This window comes from Colius striatus, chromosome 12 (genome assembly GCF_028858725.1).
Source record: "Colius striatus isolate bColStr4 chromosome 12, bColStr4.1.hap1, whole genome shotgun sequence".
NCBI classification, from domain to species: Eukaryota; Metazoa; Chordata; class Aves; order Coliiformes; family Coliidae; genus Colius; species Colius striatus.
In genome coordinates this window covers 25,812,908-25,838,983 of record NC_084770.1, presented here as the reverse complement: position 1 = coordinate 25,838,983, position 26,076 = coordinate 25,812,908, and the positions used below count along the sequence as shown (strand labels likewise).

Sequence of the window (26,076 nt, the reverse complement as noted above, 5' to 3'; positions counted from 1 at the left end):
GGCTGCCATGACCCCCCTGGAAAGGCACCACATTGTCGTCTTCCTCCCTGAAGCAGGAGGAGCAGCTGCAGAGACAGAGGCAGGACATCATTGAGCAGCTGCAGGAGGACATTAAGAAGCAGAGCTCCGTCACAGAGAAGCTGCTGAAAGGCCATCAGAAGCAGCAGCAGGAGATGGAGGCTGGTGTCTGAAACCCCCTTGGGGCCAGATTATCCTCCAGGCTGGGGACCACAAAGGCTTTGTCCCTCTGCCAAGCCACTGGCAGCCCTGTGGAGGTTCAAAGCAGCTTTGCCATAGGTTTTTGGGAAGAGAGGAGGGAGCAGAGGGTGCTCAGCTGGTTAAGAGGCAGCCCCAACCCTGCCACGGTGCCATGGGATGCTGTGTGTGTTGACAGGGCCTGTTCCAGCACGTGACAAGACTGGAGAAGGAAAAAGCAGACAAGGTGCAGCTGACGACAGAAACAGAAAAGGTTCGTCCTCGAGGGGCCCCGGTGGCAGCCAAGGGGGTCCCGGGCAGGGGGCCAGACGCCCCTTGTCCCTTGGGTGCTCGCTGGCAGAACGGGTCGGGCAGGGCAGGAGGTTTTCCAGAGCGGCTGCGGGTCCCTCGCCAGGTCCCTCGCTCTCGCCCCGCGTCCCTTCCACTGGTGGCACTGACCCCACAGGGGTGATGGGCCAAGTGGGGCTGTGTAGCCACCTCTCCTTCTCCTGCTCCCGCTGGGAGCTGCCCCTGCCCATCCTGCCTCCATCCCTTACCCACCACTCTCCTGCTTTCCCTCTTGCCAGAAGGCATTTCAAGCTGAAGTGGACAACAAAGTCAGCTGCACACAGTTTAATGTCCACATGTGGAAGCTGGATGAGACCATCCAGGAGCTGCAGAGCCAGGTGAAGCACCAGGAGCAGGGCTGGCGGCAGCTCACCAAAAACATGAAGGACAAGGTGAGAAGTGGCTCGTCCCCACCGTGCCAACCTGGCACCGCTGATGGATCCCTCTGAGGATCCTCCCTCGCGGCTTTGCCCTGGGCATTGCAGTGTCCCAGCCCGGGGCAGCTGCCTCAGGGTGTGTGTCCCTCTGCAGCTGGACCGTGGGGAGCTAAAGCCCTTGAAGCAGCAGCTGGAGCAGTACTGCAAGAGCCTCCTGGAGCAGCTGGAGAACAGAAAGGAGGGTAACAGTGCTGCGGGCATTAGGACGTGAGTGCGATGGCGACGGTGGTGGAGCTTTTTCCCAGGAGGGAGCTCACACCCAACGCCTCCCCCCTCATCCCCCCTGGACAAACCCGGCCCCACAGCCCAGGGTTCCCCCACAACAGCTGGAACCTGCCCTGGGGAAGCCCGGGCTGCTCTTTGGGCATGGCTCTGCCACCCCAGAGCCCACCCTGCACTTCTCTACTCCCCAGGCAACACTCCCACTGCCTATCCTGTGACAACATCACGAACGTCCCGGTGCCTGGCCCGTGAGTAGCTGGGGCAGGTCTGGGGCTGTGCGGGTGGGATGGGGCAGATGGGTGCTGGGCACAGGGGGGTGGGGGGTCTGCTTGGCGATCCAACCCTGCCAAGGCCCCTCGGCTGCCCTGCCCATAGTGGAGGGACGGAGACCCATCCCCGTGGCAGCTGCAGGGGGATGCTGTGGGGTCCAAGCCCATGGGATTTGGGGCTCTGCCCTGAGCCAGGCTGGATTGTTTGTCCTCCATCACCCACCTCCAGCTTCTGCCCTCCGCAGGCCCGTCGTGACCCTCCCATCCCTGCCACCGCTCCCCTCTCGGCCCGTCAGGCAGTTCGCCCTCGTCAAGCCAGAGCCGCCACAACAGCAGCAGCAGCAGGGCCACAGGTAGGGGACAGGGAGAGATGTGCCCAGAGGGTCTGTAAAAGGAGGTGCTGAAAGGAAGCCCTGCAGCAGCTGGCACAGCCCAGCCCCTGTCCCCCGCTGTCCTCTGCTGTAGCAGGGGGAAGCACGGGGGGACTGGTGCCGGGCACTAACCCTCATCCTGCCCTATCCCACAGGAAGCAGGTGGCTGAGCTCAAGTTCCCCAAGGTGCAGCGGTCGAGCGGGGGCCAGCACACCCTCACCCAGCGCCTGCAGCCCCTCAAGGCCCTCCATCAGCCACTCCAGGCCTTGTCCACTACATGGAAGCCTTAGTCACCACAGCTCTTCCCTCCCATCCAGTTTCTGTTGGACACATGTAGTATTTTAGTAGCTGAGAGGGACTGTGGGTTCAACCTCCTGCATCTGTGCCTGAGCAGAGGTAGCAAGTAGAAATAAAGGCTGATGCTTCCCACCTGCAGACCAAAGCAGTGGAACCCTTTCTTTGCCCCCAGGCTTGAGGAAATGCCCCCCCCTCTTCCCATTGCACCAGCCCCACGGCTCAGGGGCATCTGCCATAACCTTCAGATGGAAGAAGGCTCCAGTATGTGCTGAGACCCAGGACGAGTTGTGTCATGAGTGGAGAGCTACTGCGCAGGGAAACTGCAGTCCCAGGGTGGGAGGGTGGGGAAACTGGGGGTGTCACAGCTGGGGACCCGTGGCTGTGTGTGGGGGACAGCTGGGGCTGCGCCCAGTGGGAAATCCCCAGGGGAACCTCAGAGTCGGCCAGGAGGGTGCCGGGCATTTGGGGAGCATCCTCTGACCCCCTTCCTCCTCTTTGAAATTCCTGGTGCATCTTCCCCCCAGTGTCTGGTCAGGGTTTCACTTCCCCCCAGGACTAATTGCATGGGAAAGATCAAGCCCAGCTGCGGCCGTTCCCTTTGGTGCTCCCCATTCCCATCCTTTGCCACGTTTGTTGTAACGCCTCCCAGCTGTGCATAGATCCAAGGAATAAAATGAAGCCCCCTTATTCCCTGAGGAAATGGTGTGTGACCTGCTACTCCGTCTTGACTGTCACAAAGCCATGTGGCAGGCGGGAGCCAGTCGATGGGACTGGTAGAAGCGCTGCCCGAGCCACAGTGTCCGTGAGCTGCCGGCAGTGCTTCGTGCCCGGGCCGGTGCAGCGCAGGCCGCGTGTCCCGCTCGGGCCGAACCGCCGCGCCCGCGCAACGGCCGGCGCGCTCCGTGCGGCGCCGCCTCGGAAGTGACGCGGGAGCCGCGGGGCCGGCGCCGAGCGGGGCTGGGCGGGACGGATCGGGGCGGTGCTGCGGGCGGCCGGCGCGGTGCCCAGGTAACGCGGCCGGGCCGGGGGTTTCCAGACGGTCGGTCAGCGGGGAGGGTCGGCGCGGGAAGGGCCGCGGCGGCGGGGGTCGCCCCTGAGGTGAGCGGCTCCGGCGGCTCCATTCGCTCTCCCCCGCCCGGCGCGGCCGCCGCCTCACCGAGCGCTCTGGGGTCGGTTCTGCCGTGCGGGGTCTGGACGGGATGTGTGCGCTGCCACGGATGCGGATTGTTTTCTTTTGTTTGTTTAAAAGGAGGGAGAGTTGCGTGTTTAAAACCGACAGACGTGGCAGTCGCGTCCGTGGCGCTGGCTGATCCTCGGCCTTGTAACCAAGCGAAGTGTGAGTGATGTCTGTGTTGAGGCAGACGAATAATCGCAGGGCATTGTTTGCCCTTCTCGGGAAGGAGGAAGCGCCGAGGGAAAACTCTAGGTGGAATCTGCAGCAGATTAGTACGGAATGGTGTGTGCTGTAATCCCTGTCTGAGGAGAACGTCTGGGAGGCTGTTGATAAAACGAACAAACGTCCCAGCAGAAGCTTCTGTGTGCAGGGTTCAGGAAAAAAAAAAAAGGACCCCACGCCCCCCAAAACGTAGGGATTTCTAGGCTTTATTCATGTGGCGGAACTTTGGAAGACTGAGAGGGATTTGCTTTAGCAGATGTTGTGCTTAGACTGTCTCTGGCTTAGCCCAGCAGAGTGGTAACTGGTAAGAAACACAGCACTTAGAACTGTGAAGGGAGACAGCATCTTCTGTTCTTACTGAGAGAGGCAGTTCCCAGCGCAGAGTTTAGTACTTGTAGCTTATTTTTGCTAAATGGCTTGCAAGCATAGTGCAATGGCAATAAAACCTTTAGGGGAAATGAGTAGGAACCTGTCGGCCTTCTTTCTGGCCTGAGCACTGTGTGAGTTTTCCTGCTGGAAACTTAAGACCTTGTTGTGACTTCATTTGCAGTGGTCCTTGTATCCTCTAGTTTTACTGCTTCAGAGTTAAAGTGGCCTTAACATGCTGATCTCATTCTCAAAGCAGAGTGAAAAAGTAAATACCCCCCCCATTCAGCCTGAGATGGATTTGATTCCTGATTGCTCCAAAGAGGTATTTCAGATGGGAAGGTTTACCTTTTCATGGTAACTGTGTCAGTAAGTGTTGAATTTCAAGAGAACAGGCTTAAGGAGATGATATTGCTGGAAAGGGCTCACTAGCCTTTTCTAGCTCTCTGTCCATTGTCCTTGCCTCTTTCTTTCGGGCACAAGTGGTTATGTGGCTGTCTGGATTCACCTGCCAAATGAGACAGCAATTAGCACTACACAGAAAGTGTAGTGCATTGTGTGAGTTTTCCTGCTGGAAACTTAAGACCAGTCAGCTAAGCTGACTGGATGTCTGCGCTAATGCTGTAACAGGGAGAGGCAGGTCTGCCCAGCTAGGTAGGGCTATGGGTCCAAATCAGTTAAGCTGCTTGTGAAAGTGTTCCCTGAGGCTGCTCTACACGAGAGATGAGCGGGCCTAGCGTTTGCAGTTGTTTTTCTGGGTGGTGGGGTGTTTTTAAATGGTTTTGTTGCACTGCTTTTGTAGATAAAAGCTGTGCAATACTGTCTCTTTATTCAATGACGTGGCTGATGTTCTCAGCCCTCCCTTTCTCTACTCTTTTGTACTCTGTTTCCTGAAAAAGTGTCCTTTTGGGTGATGACCAATCTGGTACATGTAGAGGGTTACAAATGTAGAACCGGGGAGTTTTTAGAAGTGTAACCTGTGTGATTATCGCCTGTAACTCCACTGATACTAAAACAGATGTTTTGTTTTAGAGCACAAAAGCAGACGTTGCTTAATAGGAAGATGGGAGTACTTGCAATAAGTAAATAAATTGCATCTCAACTCAAACTCTGGGTGCATAAAGAATTGAAGCGGATGTAGTAAACAAAAAATTACTTTCCCTTGTTCAGTTTTGGTCTGAGCTGGATTTTAACAGCTGTTCCTGATATCAGAACAGTATCTGTCCATAAGATGCTAAAAGATGAGACTGTTAGCAAAACTTTATTTACATCAGAGGCAGTCAAAGAAACTTTTTTTTTGCATCTAAATGGTTTGATTAACAAAGTCTAAGGACAAATGTCCTGGAAAAAAGAATCAGCCTTTTGTTTATTGTATTATTTAAAAACTTGTGTTAGTACAGCAGATGTTATTCAGCTATTTAGTGGGGAAGAAATAGTTCTCCTTATAATGTTCAAGAGTTTTATATAACCTTCGTAATGTAGTTTAATGGCTTAATAGCAGTGTTGAAATACTTAATGAAGAAATGCTGGATTTCCAGAGCTTGGTGTCATTTAGTTTTAAATGACTTTTGCACTGTGGCTCCTGCCCTGTCTTGAACCTGTTCTGTGGTATATGCACATGACACTGAAGTCTTTTCACGAAAACATGTGCTTTTTGGTCCCTTCCTAAAATGATTACAGCTGAACCTGACTGCTGTCCTTGTAGAATTTACCATTACAACTTCTCAGAGAGAAGATAAATGACCCTGTATTATTCTTTGTTAGAAAAGACAGCGTAAGCTTTAATAAGTTACTATATCAAACAATCTAGGTGGGTCTCAGCAGTACAGTGCCTAAGTTAAATATTTAGCTTGCTGTACAGGACTTTAGTCTTGAATAACCCTTGCTGAAACTGCAGCCAGGAGGAGCCTGGTATCATAGCAAAGATAGTGACAACTTAAGGTTACCCCTTACCAAGCTGAAAGCAAGCTAGGTGTGCACAGAAGCAGCTCACGCTGCAGAGGAGGCTCAGCTTGGTGTTACTTTTAACCAGTTAAACATAAATTCCTCTGTCTCCTCCTTTTCTCTGTGGAAGGTAAAAATGAATTAAAATGCTATTTAAAGAAAAAACTGAAATAAGGATGTAAAAAAATGTTAGGTTTTGTTTTTGCAGGTTAGTCTTTGACTACATAAGCATAAATCTTCCTGTGGTGCACTCCTGCCCACTCTTAGTCGTCTCTGTTGCATGATGTGAGTAGGTAATTAAGTTCACGCCTGAGGATGATGACAGTCCTTCTCTGTCTCTGTAGACAGTGAAATGAGTAGAATTTGTGGTCTTATCACTGGTGCCAAGTCTGGTGATCTTTCTCATCTTGCTCTTATTGATGCTTAAACATACCTTTAGCTGGAAGGAATGCTGTGTGCCAGCTGTCAGGAGGTGGGATCATGCCTCCCAGGATAGAAGGCTCTTTGTGTTTTGTGTACATGTGATCACTTGAAAAAATAAGCCTTTCTCCATCTTGCAAAGAGTCACTTTCAGACACAGATTGAGCATAACTGCTCCAGTATTTCTGGCCTCCTCCATGCCCCTTTCCTTGCTGTGATGGTCTTACTTACAAAGATCTAAGGTCTAGTTGCTAAACTGCATTGAAAACAGAAGAATTCCTCTGGAACCAGTGAGAGAATTGATTTTCACTGGTGATGTGGTACATAGCATTTGTGAGTTCTTTGCCATGTTGCTCAGCATGCAACACAGAGCTGTATATTAAAGAAAACTTCTTTTTTCTCAAGCTAAGAGGCTTTGTAGATAGGAAGCATCTTAGACTTTCTTTGCAGTGGAGGATAGGCATCTCAAGCTAATTGGGTGATGTTAGGGGAGAAAAAAGGAAAGGGCTAGTCATCTAAGGTGCTTTAGGTGAAGGGAGTTTCTGCATCCTGTAATAGATACTGTGAGCTGTTTATACACAAGTGAGGGAGTAAGTTATGTTATAGCTTTCTTAAGTTTGGTTTACTGTCAGGATCTAGTTGTAGGAAGATTTTTCTCCCGTCTTATTGGAAGAAGGTTGGGCATGTTGTGTGTCAGCTTCATTTGCTATGAACTCCGGTTTCAATGGAAGAAACATTTTAGATGTAGGATTGGTTTGCTACATCCTGCCTTTTTACATATATTTAAACCATTTCCCTAACTACGATGGGCATGGATTGCTCCTTCCTCATTCTCTGGGTATTCTGGAACGTGTGTTCATCTGTGAGATGCCCGTGGAGTAAAAGGCCATCTTTTTCCCCTTTGTGATTTATTGCTGTGATGTGATTCATTTGCAGGTGTATTTCAAAGATGCGTGGCTGTTTGGTGTGACTGAGGCTGAGATTTAGGCTGAACTCCAGATGGTGATCAGAGGATTACTTTGAGAGCTAATTACAAATGTCTGAATAGTTCCATCACAAAGATTTTTTTTCTAATGATCCATTGAGCAGTTTAGTGAGAAGAAATCCCAACATCTTAACTTTTAGCTGAAGCATATTTTTCTTCCCCTTAGCACATCTGACTCACTTTGAACTGTACCCCAGCACTTGCAGGCAGGTCATTTTAATGGATGTTTGTTTCCTGACTCTGCAAATCTGATCTATGATATCTTTGGAGTCTGGATATCTTTTTTTCTCTGCATGTGTGGTCTATATTTCTCCTTGGATCTGTCTCCCGAGTTAGCGAACTGCTGTGATGTCAGCTGTGAACAAAGACCTCTGCCTGTAGTTTATTCAGGCATAGACTCCACTAAATTAGAGGATGCTATTTTTGGAGTTCCCTCGGGGAGAAGGTGGTCAGTCTATCTAACCTCAGAGCTGAGCAGAGAGGAGTGTAGCAATGTCAGCTTTGGTGTCGCTGTGCTGGATCCTGCATTCTGTAAAGACATGTTAGCCAGGTCATCCAGCAGCAAGTTGATGAAGGAAACTTTCATTTTACTCCATTGCTTTGTTGTGGTCGCCAGGAGACGTCTTGTTCGCATTTGAAAGACTTGTGAGTTAGGGCTGCTACTGTCTTAGCAGGTTAGCGCCCCTGACATCTGCAGCCCTGGATCACTGTGCCAACCTGTCATATCCAATTGCACAATCACTGTATTATTTGGTGCCTGGCACTGTGGGCACTATGGTTTTGGTCTTTGGTCTGTGGCAAGATGCTAAAGGAGTGCTAAAGGTGATGAATTTTTCTCTCAATTATATCCCTCTCTATTTCTGGACTACTCCAGTAGCCCTCAAAGAGCAGTTTCCTGCTGGTGCTGTGTAACCACTGCTGCTGCTGACTTCAGATCAGTGTCACACCTCAGTGTTGGTAAAGGTGGAGAAGACAATGTGCTGGTGTATCATGCTGGTGGTGCCATGGACTTCAGCAGGCAGAAGTCCTGATTTGATTTCTAAACTTTCCTTAACATCATTTGTTTCCTACCTTGCAGAAGCCCGACTGCTGAAGTTTGCAATGTTGCTCAGTGGCATTAGGCCGTTCCTTAGGGAGTGGGAATGCTTAAAGATTGCTTTAGTAATAGGGTTACTGGGAGGACTTCTCTCTCTTCATACCTTCCTGACTGAAGGTTAGTGTGTCGTAGAGCTGACATGGAGTACTTTGACCTTCCTGGTTCACTTAGAAGTAGAGTACTTGTTTAATGGGTTGTGTACATTCCTCAAGGTACAATGTTGTGTAGTTTCAAAGTACATGCCTGTCTGTAATGGGAGGAAAGACTGATGCTGGTTAAGTGTCTCTTGTGATTCGAGACTCCTCCTGCAGCCTGATGGGCAGAACATTGAATAAAAGTACTGACTGTAAGCTACAAGTATTTTTTATATTCAGTCATCCATTGCCCATTCCTGGGGGCAAGAGCTCACTGGGCAAGAGGTAGTTTGAACTATTGATGGGCCCTGTTCAGTGCAGTTGAGTTCAGGATCTCAGTGAGCTGACCAGCTAGGCAGTCAACTGAGGAGATACCTGTATAGAAGCCTCCTAGCACTTGGAGCCATAGGGAATGTTTGCAGAGCCATTTTTTTTCCTATGTGTCTGGGGCCAGAATGTGTAAGTTGCAACAGAACTCATCCTGATGTCCTTCAGAGATGAAAACATTTGTGTGGCATTTCCTTTGCTTTGTCAGGGAGTAATTGACTTTGGGACTAGTGCCTTGAGCTTGCTGGTGAGCTGGCTGCTTTCCTGTGATTCTGAACACACTGAAGCAGCAAAGATCATTCTTCAGACTCTTGAGTGTGACATTCGGTCTGTTCCATCTTCAGAGACAAGATTACCATTAAGTGGATCTATTTGCCTTAATTTCTAACAGGAACTGTCAATTCTCTTTCAAAAAAACTAAATCTAAGCCCGGGCTTCTTGATTTATGAAGTGGGAGGCTATTGTGTGTCTGACCCCATATTGGCTGCTACTCAAGCTTTTGCAACACATGATGCCTTGTGCTTCATCAGATGAAGGATGGATGATTTTATTGCTTCCCTCCTGGCCAAACTATCCTTGAACCTTCTGTCTGTTTTGTGGGAGACTCACATGGTTGTAGGACTGAAAGAAAACCCTAACTTCAGATTGGTGTTGCGTTGTATGGTCTGGGTGCTGGGTAGTTCTTGACACTTAAAACAGCCCACTCTTCTCAAGCACAAGACTGTCATCAGTGCCAGGAAAGATGGTAGTAAACAACCTGCTCAGCCAAATGACCAGTTTTGCCTCTTTGGCATCAGCAGGATCAATATTCTCTTCAGAGGCCACAGTACTTCATACCTCTCGTCATATTTTCTGGCAAGTCATGCTTTTTCCAGGTGGCTCCCTGAGGTTTCATTTCAGTCTGTTTTCTCAAGCCTTGCATTTCCAAGGCAAAGGTGCTGTACCACACTTGTTTGTTGAGAGAAGGCTCTCTTTTTTTTTTTTTTTTTTGCATACTTAGAATCATAGAATGGTAGGAGTTGGAAGGGACCTTTAGAGATCATCTAGTCCAACCCCCCTGCAGAAGCAGGTTCACCTAGATTAGGTCACATAGGAACATGTCCAGGCAGGTCTTGAAGACCTCCAAGGAAGGAGCCTCCACACCCCCTCTGGGCAGCCTTTTCCACTGCTCCCTCACCCTCACAGTGAAATAGTTAAGGGATTAAATCTTCCAGACATTCTTTGAAGTACAACCAGAGAGCAAGGCTATTGCCAGAGTCACATGGAGCTGCATTAGAGGCTCTTAGGAGCTTGTTTATGCTTTGCATGATGAGAGCTATGCCTTGTCCTCCTTTCCCCCTGGGCTAGCTCAGATTATGCTGATAGTATTAGTGAAGAGCACTTCCAAGTCTGATGTCACTCTACAGCAAAAACCTGGAGGTTTGTTGAGGTCTTTACCAAGCACTGGGACTTTGCAGAGTCATCCAGGAATGAAACTGCATTTTGTGAAGCAAAATGTACTGAGATTGCTGTGTACATGAAGGACTCTGATGCTTGTTTTCAGGTAACTGAAGCGTAGCTCCAAGCAGAGCTCCACACACAGGCTGCTCATACGCAAAGGTACCTGAAGTTACAGGAGAGTTGCTTTGAAGTGACTGTTTTTCTTACCTCCATTGTTTGTATGACGCTCTAGTTCTCTTTTTGTAGTTCTTTCCAACTCTACAGCTGTGAGTCTGGGGTATCTGCAAGACCTCTGTGAGACTGCAAAGATGTGTGAGACTTGCCCTACAGATACGGCCACAGGGGGAGAAAATCTTGGGGATCCCCTGCATCCCAAGCAATCTTGTGCAAGTGAAATGGACGGTATCTACTGAGCTGTAACTGTTGGGAAGTAGATGTCTTTTCCTAGATGTCCTGGCTAGTGGGAACCTTGCGAGTGTGACTTGCATAATCTGAATAGAGGAGGAGAGTCTCACTGCCTTGAGTAGCTTTGTGTCTCTCACAGACACTTTGAAAAGGACAGAATATTGGTAACAGGAACTGCAGGACACGCAGCCTCAAAATGTTATCTGCCTAAATAGCTGCTAGTCCAATTCCATTAAGGTTTGCATATTTAATATACTTTTAATGTTGAATTTTAACGAGTTGACAGTTATCTCTGAACATCCAGCAGCAGCAGTCACAAAGTCTGGGTGGCTCTCAAATGCAAATTTCTCTCACTTAGAAGACAAGTGGCCTTTCCTTGAGCAGTCAGCACTTAAATTGGCTCTAGCATGCCTTGATTCAGTTTGTACTGATGTACATCAACAATGTGTTCTTAATTTGGATGGAGCCCTAGGGTTAACTTTTCAGGAGAGGAATCTTCTTATAAAGCTGGATATAAGGGAACGTGACCTTGGTTAATCTTGTAACACACCATTTATGTACTCAGGATGATTCTTGCTAGCGATCTCATTATTTTGGCTGCAAAATGGGCTTCCTAGGGAATTTGTTTCTAATGTGGCATTTGCTTATTTAAAATCCTGGTGCTTTGGCTTTGTCTTTTCAGCCTTATTTTCCAAAAATATATCAATCTCCTTAGAAACCCAAACAGGTGAAGAATTGCCCTGGTTGTGCTGCACAGTTGGAACCAAGTGTCTCTAACAAGGTTAAGGAAGCTAATCCATTATTGAGGGAACCTTGTTAGAATTCATCAGAGAAGTTCAATGTTCATGCTTTTGAGATAAATCTTAAGTGTAATAAATATGTGTCAGTATTTAAAACATAGCAGAGAGAGTGAAAAGGGACTTTTGGTAGCAGTGCAATTCTCAGTTGTGGCACCAGTGTGACTTTAGGTCACTTCACCCTTCCCAGTTTTTAAAGGATAAATTCTCAATGTGCTACTGTAATGTAGACAGCAATTGTGGAAGCTGCTAGGGTTGCAAGGATAAATAAAGAACCCCTGACTGCCTTCTTTGAGATAGGACAAGATAGTGATTCAGTGGCTGGACCCATCAGGTTAGTTTCAAGTGACCTGTCAGTGTGACTGGTAAAAAGCAGGAAAAATCTAATGTCTGTTTAATGTAGCATCTTGTCTGAAAGCACTGTATTTTCAATTGAAATTCTTTTTCTATCTCTAGAACATCAGTTTCTGAGAGGAAAAGCTGAGAGAGTTAACAACACAAACTGATGGACCATTACATCTTCCAAAATGAGCCTGTTGAAAATTTTCTACTGGAAACTAACGTGTCTTGAAGGTGAGTAGGTTTTGTATGTGACAAGTGAACTGCTTGATGTCTTGAGTCTGTCCTTGTTTCAGCACAGCCCACAGAAACATGCTTGCCAAAATGTGTATTTATCTCTGTGAGGAATGTGTAGAAAGCAGGTAACGTTTTCCACCATGCTCAGTCATTGTGATTCATTTAGAAGCTCTTAAAAATCTCAAGTGCTTAAGTGAAAGGAGTGAATTGTTTGGAACACAGGTATTTTTTGGTGAGTGGAGGAAACACGACTGTTTTTGTTTGCAGGATGGGAAAGTTAAGTTTGTAAGACAAACTTTTGTTTAATTGGGTGAATGTATTAGTTTAGGTAAGGCATGTTCAAATTCTGTTCCAGTCGTCCCTCAAATAATACTATCGGCGTTCAAAGTAGCTGAAGAGTGCTTGAATATCAAAGATGGTAAATTAATTTCCCCCAAGAACACAGTGGTTTAATGAAACTAAATAAAAATAATATGTTATAGAGTTTGTGATATCTTTTATGTTATTATTGTCCTCATCCCCTTAGGGCTGTAGGCAGTGACCGTGCAATATCGTTTTAAAATCCTTTAATAACAGAAATAAAAATGGGAAAAAATCTTGCACTCCACATTGAAATACAACCAGGATTTCTGAGACAAACAGTTAAGGTTTGAAATATCTTAGTTTAGACTTTACTGTCACTTTAATAAATAACATAGCAAAAGAATCCATGAGCCTATGTAAGCCCAAGTTTGCCCGCTTACAGGAGCGTTACATCTGATTTTCAATGAGTCTTAACAATTTTGCATTTCTGTTGGCTAATTTATTGCTAGTTTTTCTATTTTTTGGCATGGACAACCTACAAACTCAAAGCTAACAGTGGAGTGTAAGGGGTGGAAAAGAAGTTTAGGTGGTTGTCAGTTGTCATTCTATATCTGCACAGAAGTCGCTTTAAATTGTTCAGCATTCAAATCATAGGCCTCTTGTGCCTAAATGCTTTTTGGTGTAAGGGAAAAGGGCTGATAGAAAGTCAACCTAGACTGCACTGGGTTTTCCTGTGGTTTTCCCTCGGTTTTCCTTTTAGATTTGAAGCTGTGTGTCATTGTGCCTGTCAGTTTAACTGTCTGTGTGTGTTTGGTAGTGCTGATGAGCCTCTCTTTAGCGTAGTACCTGATGGAGGTTGATGGGGCTGCAGTGTCAGGCGCCTTACAACTCAAGGAAGAAAAGGCTTGTAGGTGGAAAGAGAAGTACTGTTCACATTGATTTGTGCTATTTGATCTCAGGTGTAATCTGTACAATTCTGCATAGAAGAATGGCAACCCAAACCCTCAAAACTCAAAGTTATGACTGAGTTCTAAAGGGTTCCCTTGTATTGCCTGATGGCCTGTGTTTTTCAAGTGACCTCTTCAGATTTGCAAGTGACCTCTTCAGATTCATTAGGATAAGCTGTGCAGTGTTTTGGGAGCATGTGTGAGTAACTTGAATTATAAACATTAAAGCCATGGGAGACTTTGTATGGAAAATCAGCCATGGAGGAAAGTGATTCCTTGTTCTGAGTCCATGTTCCCAGTCCAGCAGCTTTCTTTCTGATCCATTTTTCATTAATTGTAAGTGTGTGTTGTCCTTGGTGCTCCTTATAGATATATGTGGGGGAAAGTAGTATTGAAGTGCTCAGAAGTGCAAGCTAAGGTCAACTGAATGTCTTTTTTGTGAGCTGAGACAACTGGATTTTTAGTTTGTATTGTTACTGAGAACTCCTGAAGACTTTCAATATGAACTTGCTATTGGTGTTGCATGCTTTCTGCCTAATAATGTGGAAGTTAATCTAATGCTAGAGAAAAGGAGGATGTGTTCCAAGAGCCATAAGTGTTGAGTGTTTCTTGTGTGGGGGGAAAAAAAACCTCCTTTTTTTTGTTTGTACTATGCAGTCTAAACATTCAAAATGTGCTTGTAGGCCTTGGAGTGCCATAGTTTCTTCTCCATTGTGTTCCTTGGATGCAACGAGGCTGTGACTGATCACGTATTTGTATAATATAATCTTTGATTGTTGGGGAGGAAGGACATTTTAAGTGTGTTCTATGACTTCTGCACAAATAACTATTTGTATCTTCAATATTAAAAAGTCGTTGTCATGGCTCAGTGATTGCAGATGTCTGTAGTCAGAACACACGTGTGGATGAAGGATGTTTTGGAAGACATTATCTGTAAACCTTTTTGACAGTAAAATCTAGAAAACTAGGGAATGGCACTTGGAAATATTCATGCTAGTGTAGTCTGTACTTTTTGATGTGAGTGAATAAAAATACCTCCTCTTCTTTTTGCTCTCTTCTTCTTCTGCTTTCATGTCTTATGAAAAGTGCAATTTTAATCTGTGGAGAAGGATTCTGCAACAGGGTAAAAGACGAGAGCAAGTGAAAAGAGAATATTTTGCTTCTATAAAGCTTCTTTGTTCTTTGAGGTCAGGAGGAACTGAGTTCCCAGTGATTTCATAAGCTCTTCTATTACCTGTTTACATACTGATCAGTAAGCCTAAATGGATGGATGCTCCTCCCTGTGAGCACTTGTTCCTATTTCTTGCTTATTGTTGACGTGCTAGTTTCTTAGCTGCTATCAGAACCCCAGCAGGTTTTGTCAGCACAGGGTCTTCTCACAGTGTGCACTTGTAAAGAGACACCTCCACTAGAGCTAGTAGCTGTTCCAACTGTGTTAGAGGATCTGTTTTCAGTGGCAGCTGGAAAACATTTGGGGATGTTTCCAGTAAAACAGTTGGTAATGATTCTTGGCTCGAAGCCTCCTCTTGATCTGAGGTGGCTTCATGGTTTAACAGATGGCCTACAAGCTGGATCTGGTGCCTGCCCTGATTCCATCCTTCCTGCAGGACAGGCACCAGAGGAAGCACATCTCTGGCTTCCCATGGGAGCACCAGAGCTGTCCCTGGAGCAGGTATCAGCATTTTGTTCCTGCTTGACTGCCTTTAAGGACGAGTGGCTGCTGCAGACAGGGCTTTGGGACTGGAGGTCTGTGCTTCCTCAGCAGCTGCTCCAGCCCAAGGATGGCTGAGTAATGCTGGTAAGTTGCTGTCTCCTTGAAGAGGACACTTGAAGTGTCCTGTCCCCACTACCTAAGCTGCAAGTGCTTGTGCTCACTGGGAAGCTCTGCTGGGGAAAGAGTAGGCCATATTATCTACTGGTCTGATGCTGCCCAGCCAAAATCAGTGCCATCCTTACTTCCTCTGGGAGAGGGAACTTTTTCAGTGCTGGATAGCTGAGACCGTTTTGGGGAAGCTGTCCAGGCCACTGGAGACCAGAGGAGAAGCACTGCATAAACTACTAGGTACTCCTTTGCTTTTACTGATACTATCTTCAGAGCATTGCTTATTTCCCCTCTGCCAAGGGGAGCACTCCCAGCCATCTCTAGAGATGGGGTTGTCTCCCTTCTCTGGTCATCTCGAGGATTTCATGTTCTAAACTGAAAGCACATTAGATGCAACTCTGTTGTGGTACAAGTAGTGTAAGCAGCCTGAGACACACCAAATTTCCTAGAGGAAGATCCATCACATTTGTGCCTGTGTTGAATTTATAGCTGCTGATTTGACAGCTTGGTTGCTAAACAATCGTAGGCTTTCTTAGATGTTTCATTTGTTGTGTTGGGAACCATTTGTTTGGCTTCAACTGGATGTGAAATATTACCATGGAGCAATAGGATTCCCTTAATGGCAAAGGAATCTGTACTATCTACTATCAACATCAGCCTGAGGCCTGCTGTTCTTAGAGCTGTATTCCACAGCCACTGCACTGTAATTAACTTTCCATGCCATTAACATAACTTCAGGAATTCCTGGTCGGGGACCTTGCTGTGCCAAGAGTATGCAGCCCATTTCTGTTAGAGAATAAGAGTCCAGACTGAAAAGCTACTGCATGATCTTACTAAGTTTAGAAAATCAGTTTGGTAAGTAGTGCCCTTCAAGCTATCAGTTAAGGGGATAAACTGGGAAAAACTTTTATCCCAATGGAGGAGAAAAAGAGGTATCACTTCAGATTCCTTTGGTGTTTTTCCAGCTTCTTGTGTTAAAAAGGTATGTTTTTCCTACATTTAAATACTGTGTGGATGTATTTTAGAAGAGAGTTAGTTACAGTGTGATCATGTGTAGTGATGAGGTGCAGCATTCAATTAATTGTATGTTTGCAAGGTGATGATATTTGCGTGTTGCCTTATCAAATGAGAAAATACTGTTTCTCAAGTACATCATGCTTGAAACAATTAGATTGCTATTAAAATAGCACTTGCTCAGCACTCCCAGATTAAGAAGTTAGGTGTTACTGATAAGAGGCACGATAAGTTTTTACATACTTCACTTAACACTTGACTTGGTCTCTGCCTCTGGTGCATTATCTGTTAGTCTGAAATACCTGTGTTCAGAAAGATGCTCAACTCTTGTGTTCAAATATGTGTTACCACAGTTTGTTTTTCCTTGAAATCTAAATGCTGTCTTTGATACATCTTTTTAATCTAAAGCACAGTGTAGTTCTGGTTTTACCTTTTTAATTTACACAACCTTAATGAAAGCCGCCAGATTCCGTCCGTTTGATGATCAATTCCTGCTCTTCTTCCTTAAGCCACAGTGAAAATGAAATAAGCTAAATGTACTGTCTGTTCTTCATGCCTCTTTGTCCAGTGCAGAAGAAAATTAAGCTATTTTGACCTTTCTATGACATATGCAGTCAGTGAAGATGAGGGCAGAGAAAGGCTTTGTTACAATAAATGAATTTAATACTGGTCTTTCTATGATTATTAATGTGCTCCTGTGTGCTTCGATTAAAGTCACAGCCTATGACTTTCAAGGCAGGTTATTTTCTCCTCTGCCCTGGTGGGGCCTCATCTGGAGTCCTGTGTCCAGTTCTGGGCTCCCCAGCTCAAGAGAGACAGGGAAGTGCTGGAGAGAGGCCAGTGCAGGGCTACAAAGATGCCAAGGGGACTGGGAAAGGTCTGTGAGGAGGAAAGGCTGCAGAACCTGGGGCTGTTCAGCATGGAGAAGAGAAAGCTGAGAGGGGACCTCATCAATGCTGATAAATACCTCAAAGTCGAGGCAAAATGGGGCAGTCTTTTTCTGTAGTGGCAAGGGGTAACTTGCACAAGCTGGAACACAGCAAGTTCCACTGGCACAGGAGGAGAAAGTCCTTTGGTGCTGAGCTGAGGGAGCCCTGGCCCAGGCTGCCCAGGGAGGGTGTGGAGGCTCCTTCTCAGCAGGTTTCCAACCCTACCTGGGCACGTTCCTGTGCCCCCTGAGTGAGGGGAACCTGCTGTAGCAGGGGCTGGGGCTGTAGCAGCTCTGCAGGGCCCTTCCAGCCCCATTTACCATTCTGGGATGCTGTGTTACTCTGTAAAGGCAAGAGCAGGCAATCTCTGCTGCTGTGTCAACTAGCAGCACGTTCCTTGGTTTCAAGGTTTTTTCCTGCATTTGAAGTGCCCTCTCACAGAAGTTGGGAGGTGCTGGCTCTGAGGGGTGCCATTCACAATATGATGAGCTTTGTAATTAACTTCACCTACAGTAATGCTTGTGCTGCCAGAATATCCATGGTGGGAATTCACATACAGCTGTCTGAAATCAGGAGAGCGCTGGAGTCTTGGGCATACCCTTGCCAGCAATATATGGATCAAAAAAAGGCTTGCAATAAACTGGAAGCTTTAAGACTTTGACACAGGTATATAGCTTTGCAAATACATTTGCCTGCCTTTTTGTGAGAGGACCTGGGCTGCACATTAGGAGGAATTTGGCTGACAGGATTGTCGGGCATTGGAACAGGCTGCTCATGGAGGTGCTGGAGTCACCGTCCCTGGAGGGGTTTCAGAGCCTGGGGGGTGTTGCATTGAGGTCTGGTGGTTGGTAGGACTGGGACAAAGGCTGCACTCCATGAGCTTAAAGGTCTTTTCCAGCTGAAACCATTCTATGATTCTGTGACCATAGTTCTTTGTAAAAGTGAAGAGAGATGATGTCTTCTGTAAACACTACTAGACCTAGTACTGCTGAGATTAAAAAAACCTACCAAAAATAAAGGCAAAAACCCTCACCCAAACCCCAATCACACTTGCTGATTAAATGGATGTACCAGTGTGTTTTGCTGTGTGTTTGGTAATGGCAAGTCCTTCTCTGACCCTGTTGTACTGACCTGTTCTTTACTGCAGTAAGGACTGTGAATTGGTTCTCTCAAAGGGGTGTTGTAGAAGAGATGGTGAGTATGACAACTCAGGGTGCTGGGGACTATTTAATTTGTTAGTAATAAGAGCCTGTATGCAAACTGAAGCCTGCTGCTGGCAGGTACCTAAAAGCATTATTGTGTTCCTGTGCTGCTGGTGAGACAGTCAGGAGACACACACAGATGGTGTCATGTGGGTTGTGTGTTTTGTCCATTGTAGCTGTAACCTATTCAGTGTGCATAGCTTACCACCTGAAACCTGCTATGATGTGTGTGGGGCCACTGTGTGCTTTCTAGACAGCTGTGCTTGCACTGGCTGACTGATGCAAAAAGTTATTATACTGGTATCTGTATTTGCTTAGCCCTGTACTGATATCAGCCTTCAGGCAGCACACTTTTCCAGCATCAGGATGGGCAAAAGGGAGACAGCAAAATAAGCTGGTGCTTAATTCCTTGCTTGTGGATGGAGGAATACTGTACTTTGAGAAGCTGAACAGTGTAACAATGATGTACTCAGGTCATGGTTGGGTTTCAGATACAGACTCCAGAAAACTGAAAGCAGACCTGATTTTACCTCATAGAAGAGTTTCAAAACTTAGGTAATGTAACTCAAAGGAAAGACTTGTCTGCATGCACTTTCCTTCTAGAAAGTGATAATACATTTATCTAGCATGCTGTCTCTTGCAGTTAAAATGACTTGTGGTTTATGAGAAGTGCCATCTGAAAAATGGAATGGGTTTACTTTCTCACAGTCTACAAAAGAAAGCTCCACTTTGTTGTTTGTGCCCCAGAAATGCAAGGCTCTCTAATGGAGTTGGGATGTTTGCCACTGCAGGTTTTCATTTTGGGGTACTCTGGAAAGAACTCTCATCTTCAGAGCTACACATGTTGTACTTTGAAAACTGCTGCTGCTGTAGATGAGTCAAACCAAATTGTTAATTACATTGCTGTGAAAAAAATGGGGTTGTACAAAACTACTTTGTCTCTCTTTGCACCAACATTTTTTTTACTGGTATTGATACTGGGCACTGGATGATGCAAAGGTAAGGTCAGAGTTCAAGAACAATATACCCTGCCTACTTGAATCCCCCTCCTCCATTTTTAGGGAGCTGGATGTGCCACCCTAGATTGAAACAGCCTGAGAAAAGAGCAGTGTAGGCAGCTTTTCAAAGTCAAGTCCTTCAACTGCATGTCTAAACTAGTAGAGAAAATTCTACATTTTATTAATGTATAATGTTTACTAAGACTTCTGTTTGTCAGCATTATAAATAGTTCTGGATATTAGAATCATAGAATGGTTGCTTAAAAACATGAGGAAAAACCACCTTGCTTAAGAAGTAGCTGTGTTCTGATGTTGGATAGAAATGCAGCTTATTGGGACCTCTTGGAGTGGATGCTGTGAAATGAACTTTGCTATGTGCAGCAGTGAATTTTATTAGCACTGAAGGATTTTTATGCCAAAGGAAGTACTTTATGTGTGTATATATATATATATATATATATGGCTACAGACATGTCCAGAAAAAAATGGGCAGTTTTAAATAAACCATGAATTTAAGGGAGTGTTAGAACAGTTGCCTGGGGCTTCGGGATGATTTTTCAGTACTCTGGATGGTTAATACAGAATCGCCTGACTGTTAGGACAGAGAAGCCCAGAATAATTTTCCTTGTCCCAGTTAAGTCAAGAACCATTAGAGCAGTGGAAATAAGGTTTCGACAAGAGGGGAAAAATGGGTGAGGGAAGTGTCAGCTTTCACTCTTGGTGGTGAGAGGAGGGAGTACAAAAATGTACCAGAAGTTAGAATGGAAGAAGAGTGAGTAGCAGTTACCAGTGAAGATAAGCTGATGTTGCTGAAGGATGTAAATGGTTTAGGAATGATTTTCTTCCTGGTGCTTTAAAATAAAATGAGACTAAGCAAACCAAGTGTTTTCAGTAAGACACACATGCCAAAAGAATGTGTGAGTTTCTTTGACCTGCATGTTTGTCAAGAAAGGCTGCTTCTCTGTTATGAAGCCTGATGTATGAGCCATTATGAACCATTTTTCTCCCACCTTGTACCACCAAAGGGCAGTACACTGGTTACACAGGAGACCTGATGGCTTTGCTTCCCCTGATGCTCAGAGTAGGGGCTTGTGAGAGGGGTATATCTATCTCATTGCAACAACCTGTACTGACTTCCTGGGAGTTACTCAGTAAAAAGAATGGATAGTCTCTTTTTGAAGTGTGAGCGTAACAAGACAGCAACTGGAAGGAATGGAAAGGTGTAGTGTGGAAGGATAGGTATTAAACAGCCCCATGTGTGTCTGCATGTGCAAAGACTGTTTGCTCTGTAGCCACAACCAGTGACCACTGTGCTTCTTGGCTGTCAACCTTCTAGTCCTAGTCAGCAGTCAATAACCTGTTAGAAGAAATGATGGGGCTCTTCACTAAAGGAAGAGATGTTCTGCTCAACCCTTGCAAGACACTCAGCATTGTGCTTGAGGACTTATCTTCAGACATCATTTCTGATAGCAGTGTATTTTTATTCTGCCATCAGCATTCTGGCTGATATTTGAAGTGATGAATTTAAAACAATTGCTAAATGCTGACATGGCTGCGTGGGTAATCAGTAGCAATACCTTCATGGCTAACTCTAGTGTCTGGCCTGGTTGTCAAGATCCATGCAAAGAGGGACGAGGAACACAGCTGCTATCTTCAGAAACCACCATGCTTTGTTCCATCATTCTCTGATTCCCCTTGACAAATGGGTTGTGAATGTAAAATAGTTCTGAGCAACTCATTTGCTGCTTCTGTCCTTCCCTTACCTCATTTCAGGGATTTTCTATGTCAGGCTCTTACCAGAATAAGAAGACACGCCAGTGTGTTGAGGCTTGCAGGAGGTGTCACAGGGCCTAGGGAACAGATTTCCACTGCCTGTGTCTTCACAGCCTGGACTGATAACCCGTCTGGAGCATGAAGAACTCCTCTCACGCTTGGCTGAAGGTACAGTCCTTCTACTCCAGCTTTCTGTCTCCCTCTGGTCTACACTTTTCAGCATCAAGGTTAGTTTCTGTGGTTCTCAGATGAAAATACATATCCTCTTGTGTAGTTGAGAGTCATTATCTGTACAACACATTTGCTCTTGAACTGTGCAGAGCAGTGAATATGTTTCTCTGATGCCTCCCAATGAAGCGTGTGGGAAGGAAGAAGTTTGAACAACCCCTTTTCTTACACAGAAGAAGATATAAAGCAAACTCAAAGGGGAGGCAGCAGTGATCAGTAAGTGTTCTTTTCTTCTCAGCAAGCTCTTCTAATATGCTAAATGGTCCATGTCATCCTAGATGATTATATTCACAAAGGTCAACCTAGAGAAACCATACCTGTATTAGGCTGTAACTATCTCCAGAGTCTTATTTTATATCTTTGTCTTGATTACATTTGTTACCTTGGGCAACTGACAGGGGAAAAAACCCCATTACTGTGCCTCGTGTTTGCAAGATGTTTTTTTGAGAGAAAATGCTTCCTGAGCTGCTTTTGGTCTCTGAAGTAGAATTTGGTCTTTCTGGGAATCATGTGAGATGAAGTGATTGCTTGGAGCAAGAAAGTTTGTACTGGAACTGCAACAGCAAAGACCTTGATATCAAAGGCCACTTTACTATTGCTCTCCAGCTCTTCAGCCTTGAAATGTACTGGGTTATATGTTCAGCTTGTTATCTTTCTACACAATGGCTAGCAATTAGTCAGCAGGTGAACAGGACAACTTCTCAAGGGTTGTTTCATCTTTATGTCCCAGTCAGAAACCTGTGTAGTCTTTGCAAGGCATACTGAAGCATACTGAGTTCTCTTCCAGCCTTCTTTCTGGATGCTGCTTTCACTATTTTCTTGGTCTTCCTGGGGACAGTCAACAAATCCATGTCAGCACGGAGCTTTGACCTTCAGATTTGCAACTCAGCTCAAACAGATACCTGCTAAGAGTGGGGGGGAAAATGTACCACAATAGAACATCAATAGTTTTTTTTCCAAAAATTACTTTATATTGATCAGCTTGTGTGAAGAATTTCCTGTGAAAAACTTAAACTCCTGAACCCTTTCTGGTTGAAGAAAATGGGGGGAAAACAATGTCTGACAGTCTATGTCGATGTGGCTGAACCTGACACACACACACACACAGACACACACAGAGTTGCTTAACCTGTATTTTCTGTTAATGGTGTGTATTTTGTTAACTCTGCTCAGTCAGAAATACATTTCTGGCAAGCTGGGACTGTAGTTTTGGACTGAATGTTATCAGGGTTGTAAAACTGATACCAAAGTCTTGCCTAGGATCACTGCCCATATGCAGGTCTGTAGGCATGTGATTCACCTGTCATGTTTTGCTCACAAATGCTTATGTGGTATTTCCTCCCCTTCAAATCTGCTGTAAAGGACAGAGCACCTTTTCAGTCATTTTGCTTTTAAGCAGCTTCAGTAGTTGAGTACAGCTGTTCTAAAATATTCTTTTTCCCTCTTTTAACCTATTTTCTTCAGCCTGAATGCCAACACAGTGACCCCTTCAAGGCAATGTAGGTTCAAGTGTTGTGGTATATGCAAGGTGCAATTGTTTTGTTTTGTTCTGTCTGCCATTTGGCACAAGGGAGGCTCCCTTGGCCCCTAACTGCTGCCAACAATTACAGACAGTTACCAGACCCCAGTGGGAATGTATTCAGGCAATATTCACAGCAGATTCTGGCCTGGAAGAATGGAGCTACTGCTGGTGTTGTCAGCTGGACATGGAGAGAAGCTTCTTTTTGGCTCTTGACTGAGAAATAAGATGTAAAATATAACTCTGGTGATGGCTGTTAGCTTTACTAATTGCCCAAGAAACACTTCAGAAGGTTTTGCATAGCTGTGCCTCAGACTACTTCATGTGTTTGTGCTTTCTTCTGAGACAGAGGGTCCTGATCTGGGAGGCCATCTTGATCTTTGGAAGGAAGGATCTGCCCTGTAGCTGAATGTCACAAAGTATGACTAAGGCTGAGTCTCATGAAGGTGTTTTGTGAGTCTGTGCATGGACTGCTCCCTTGGAGAGTTCCGTCTTGTGCAGCTTCTGTGTGAGGGTGAGGTCATCAACCAGCGTTTGGTAAGATATGGGACAAGTGTTTCTCTTGCTCAGTACCATCTGTCTTGTATTCAGAGTAAGAGAGTTTTCTCATAAGAAAAAATAAAGCCTGATTGTGTCACAGGAGATGGCAAATGCAGTAGAATCCTACCATAATGTGTCAATGTAAAGATCTCACGTTTTCTGTCATTTGAGTGGCATGCTGCACCATCATTTTGGTTGTCACCTGTATCTTTTTAGCACTGGGTTTGCCCACAAAGGTCACTGTTTTGCAAGGAGAAATGCCATGTGACATCAGCTTTTGGGAAGCTGGAAATTCAAAGCAGCCAGTAGTGAAAACTGAGGTCCTGTTGTGTGAGTGGTGATACATCCCTACATAAGATGTATGTAGAAGACCCTAAGAAGACTGTCTTGACTTTGCAAGTTCATTGCCAGTGGCTAATTGTAGTGAAAAAGAAGGTTCTGCTGTAGATGTTCTTGCAACATTTAGTTGTGTATTTGTAGGTTAATTGAGTTTGTGCTGTGGGTTTCTGTTTCTGCTTTTTCTGGTGTGTATTTTTTTCCCTCCACTACCTCAGGAAAGATGAAAATATTGAAACTACTTCTGAAACTTGTGGTTGCTTCCTAAAACATACTTCCAGCCTTGAGGAGAGTGCAAAATACAAGACTGCTAGTGTGTGTGCTTGAAAGTCTGTTCATACTTTAACACGAGAAACCCTGTACTGCTGGCATGCCCTGTATTAGTTGTGTGGAGGATTTCCAGAGGCTGGGCAGATTTCAGTAGGGTCTGGAGCACTTCTCGTTTGTTCTTTCCTAGCTTATTGATGCGTTCAGCTATATGAGGCTGAGGCAAAAGCAAAGAGCTTTTCTGCTCTTCCTCAGTGCTTGACCATTCCATACTCATGGATAGTAGCTTAGGAGAAGTGACATAATTGTAATAAAATACAGTCATGCTCTTGAGATGAACTCTGGGTTTAACTGATCCTTTGATTTTAGTGAAGCTGCAGTTCTTTTTGTAGTTTCTCCCTTCACAGATTGATTTAATGAGTTTGAGCTTGCTGCTTAGAGTGAGATGAGAATAACTTAAGGAGATGATGGTAAAGGGGTGATGCTCACTGATGGGTTTTATTAGCAGGGGAAATGGTACAGAGGAAATCAGCCCTTTTTTGAAGGGCAATGTTGCAAGGTGGGTCCCTTTTCTGCTCCCAGAGCTCTGTGGATTGATTTTCTTCAGTATTCCCCATGCATCTTCATTCTGTGGTTTTACAGTTTCAGTTTCCTCAGCAGGCAACATGCTGCCTTTAATCAAAGATTTGCAGCACCTGCTGTTTTCTAAGGTGCAGTGCAATAGCTCTTATCCTCAGGTGATGTTATCCCCAGCACTGTGTAGAACTGTCAAAGCTGTGGAACTGACATAACTACTTCAGAGCTCTGTCTATGTTGCCACTTCTTGTGCTGTTGTGTTGTGCAGTAGTGAAGGGAGAGACATGAGGCTGTTGCTGCCTTGTGCATGTTGCATCTGTAGTGCCAGGTATAAAAATCTACCTGTTATTTTTTTCTCCTGTTTTTATACTTTTGTTTTCGCTTTGTGTCATTTAGAAATCAAAGCAGTTCAGCAGCAGCAGAACTGTGCTTACTATGAAACTGCTGCTTTGCTCAAATTAAACATTTATGGGGCCAGAGACTCCTCACTGCTCTATGCCAAGTCTTTCAGCCTCCTACAGTGCTTTTTTTCTTTGCACTTTGACATAGCTCCTGCAAGAAATACAGCAAAAATATCCTCCATTGGCCTCTTTCCTTTCCAGCCCATCTTTCCTTTGTGTGTCCTGTTTGTTTTGTCCTTAACCATAGCTTATGGGGAGCAGCTGTTGGTATAATTAATGCTTAATATTCCCTGTGAGTTGGAGTATTTCACTCCAGCCTGATGAGCAGAAATCTGGCTTCAGTTCTTTGTACCTTTTTCTGTTTTCAGTGGTCTATACCAAGGTGGTGGAATTAGGAACTCCCTATTCATCAAACCCGGTAACCAAGAGCTGCAGCATGTTGCCCACTGATGCTGTAAACTGTGTTGACTGGCTTAGTTTCTGCAGAGAGCCTTCAAAGGGCTGGATTTTATCTGTAGGCTCTTATGTGGCCTGAAGCCTGGAGTGACACCTGGGCAGTGGTTCTGTTTCTTGGGCATGCTGGGAGCAAAGAGAACTTCTGCAGAAGTAAGGGTTGTTCCTGAGCCTAGTCAGAGCCATTTACAGGACATGAGGGATGTTGCAAATACTCAGTTTTCCCTGCCAGAGCATGGTCTGTTTCCTTGATTTAACTTTTTTTAGCTGAAGAGAGTGCTGCATGGATGCTGAAAGCCCATACTCCTAAAATAGATCAAGTAGAACAAGCACTTTGCTGATGACTCCTCTTAAGGAGAAGAGGAGAGAGGAAGGTAACAATGAACAGATGGCAGGTATTAGTCATATCACCTAATATATCTGAAGACCTCAGACATTATCAACACAAAGGTGGTGGAGGAACCTAGAGGGAATGATTCCTCCTAACAAGCCAGACAGGGTATTAGACTTGCACATGATACAGGTAGAGGGGACCTGAAAAATGAGGAGATTTAAAACCAAATGAGCTAAAGCAAGAAGAGTATGCTTGCAGAGGCTCAGGAAGTCCTGGCCAGATCCCAAGGCTGTTTTTACCTGCTCAGTTTGCAAAGCCATTCCCTTGTATGTTTGACATGTCCCTCAGTGTTGTTTCTTGGAGCTCCCATGTGTATACTGCAGTTGCCTCTGCAGAACCCCTACTACA

At 45.3% G+C, this 26,076-nt stretch overlaps 1 protein-coding gene across 3 annotated transcripts in view; it reads left to right on the top strand.

The window, feature by feature from the left end:
- Positions 1–3,090: 3,090 nt before the first annotated feature.
- Positions 3,091–26,076, top strand: part of MAP3K13 (mitogen-activated protein kinase kinase kinase 13) — an 80,090-nt gene continuing 57,104 nt past the window's right edge. For 2 of the 3 annotated variants that reach the window (XM_062005525.1, XM_062005528.1), the window contains exons 1-2: positions 3,091–3,148; positions 11,907–12,023. The gene's annotated coding sequence lies outside the window, so the exon portion shown is untranslated. Of the gene's footprint in view, positions 3,149–11,906; positions 12,024–21,139; positions 21,183–26,076 lie in introns of those variants that run through there. The other variant, XM_062005526.1, reaches the window with a different exon arrangement.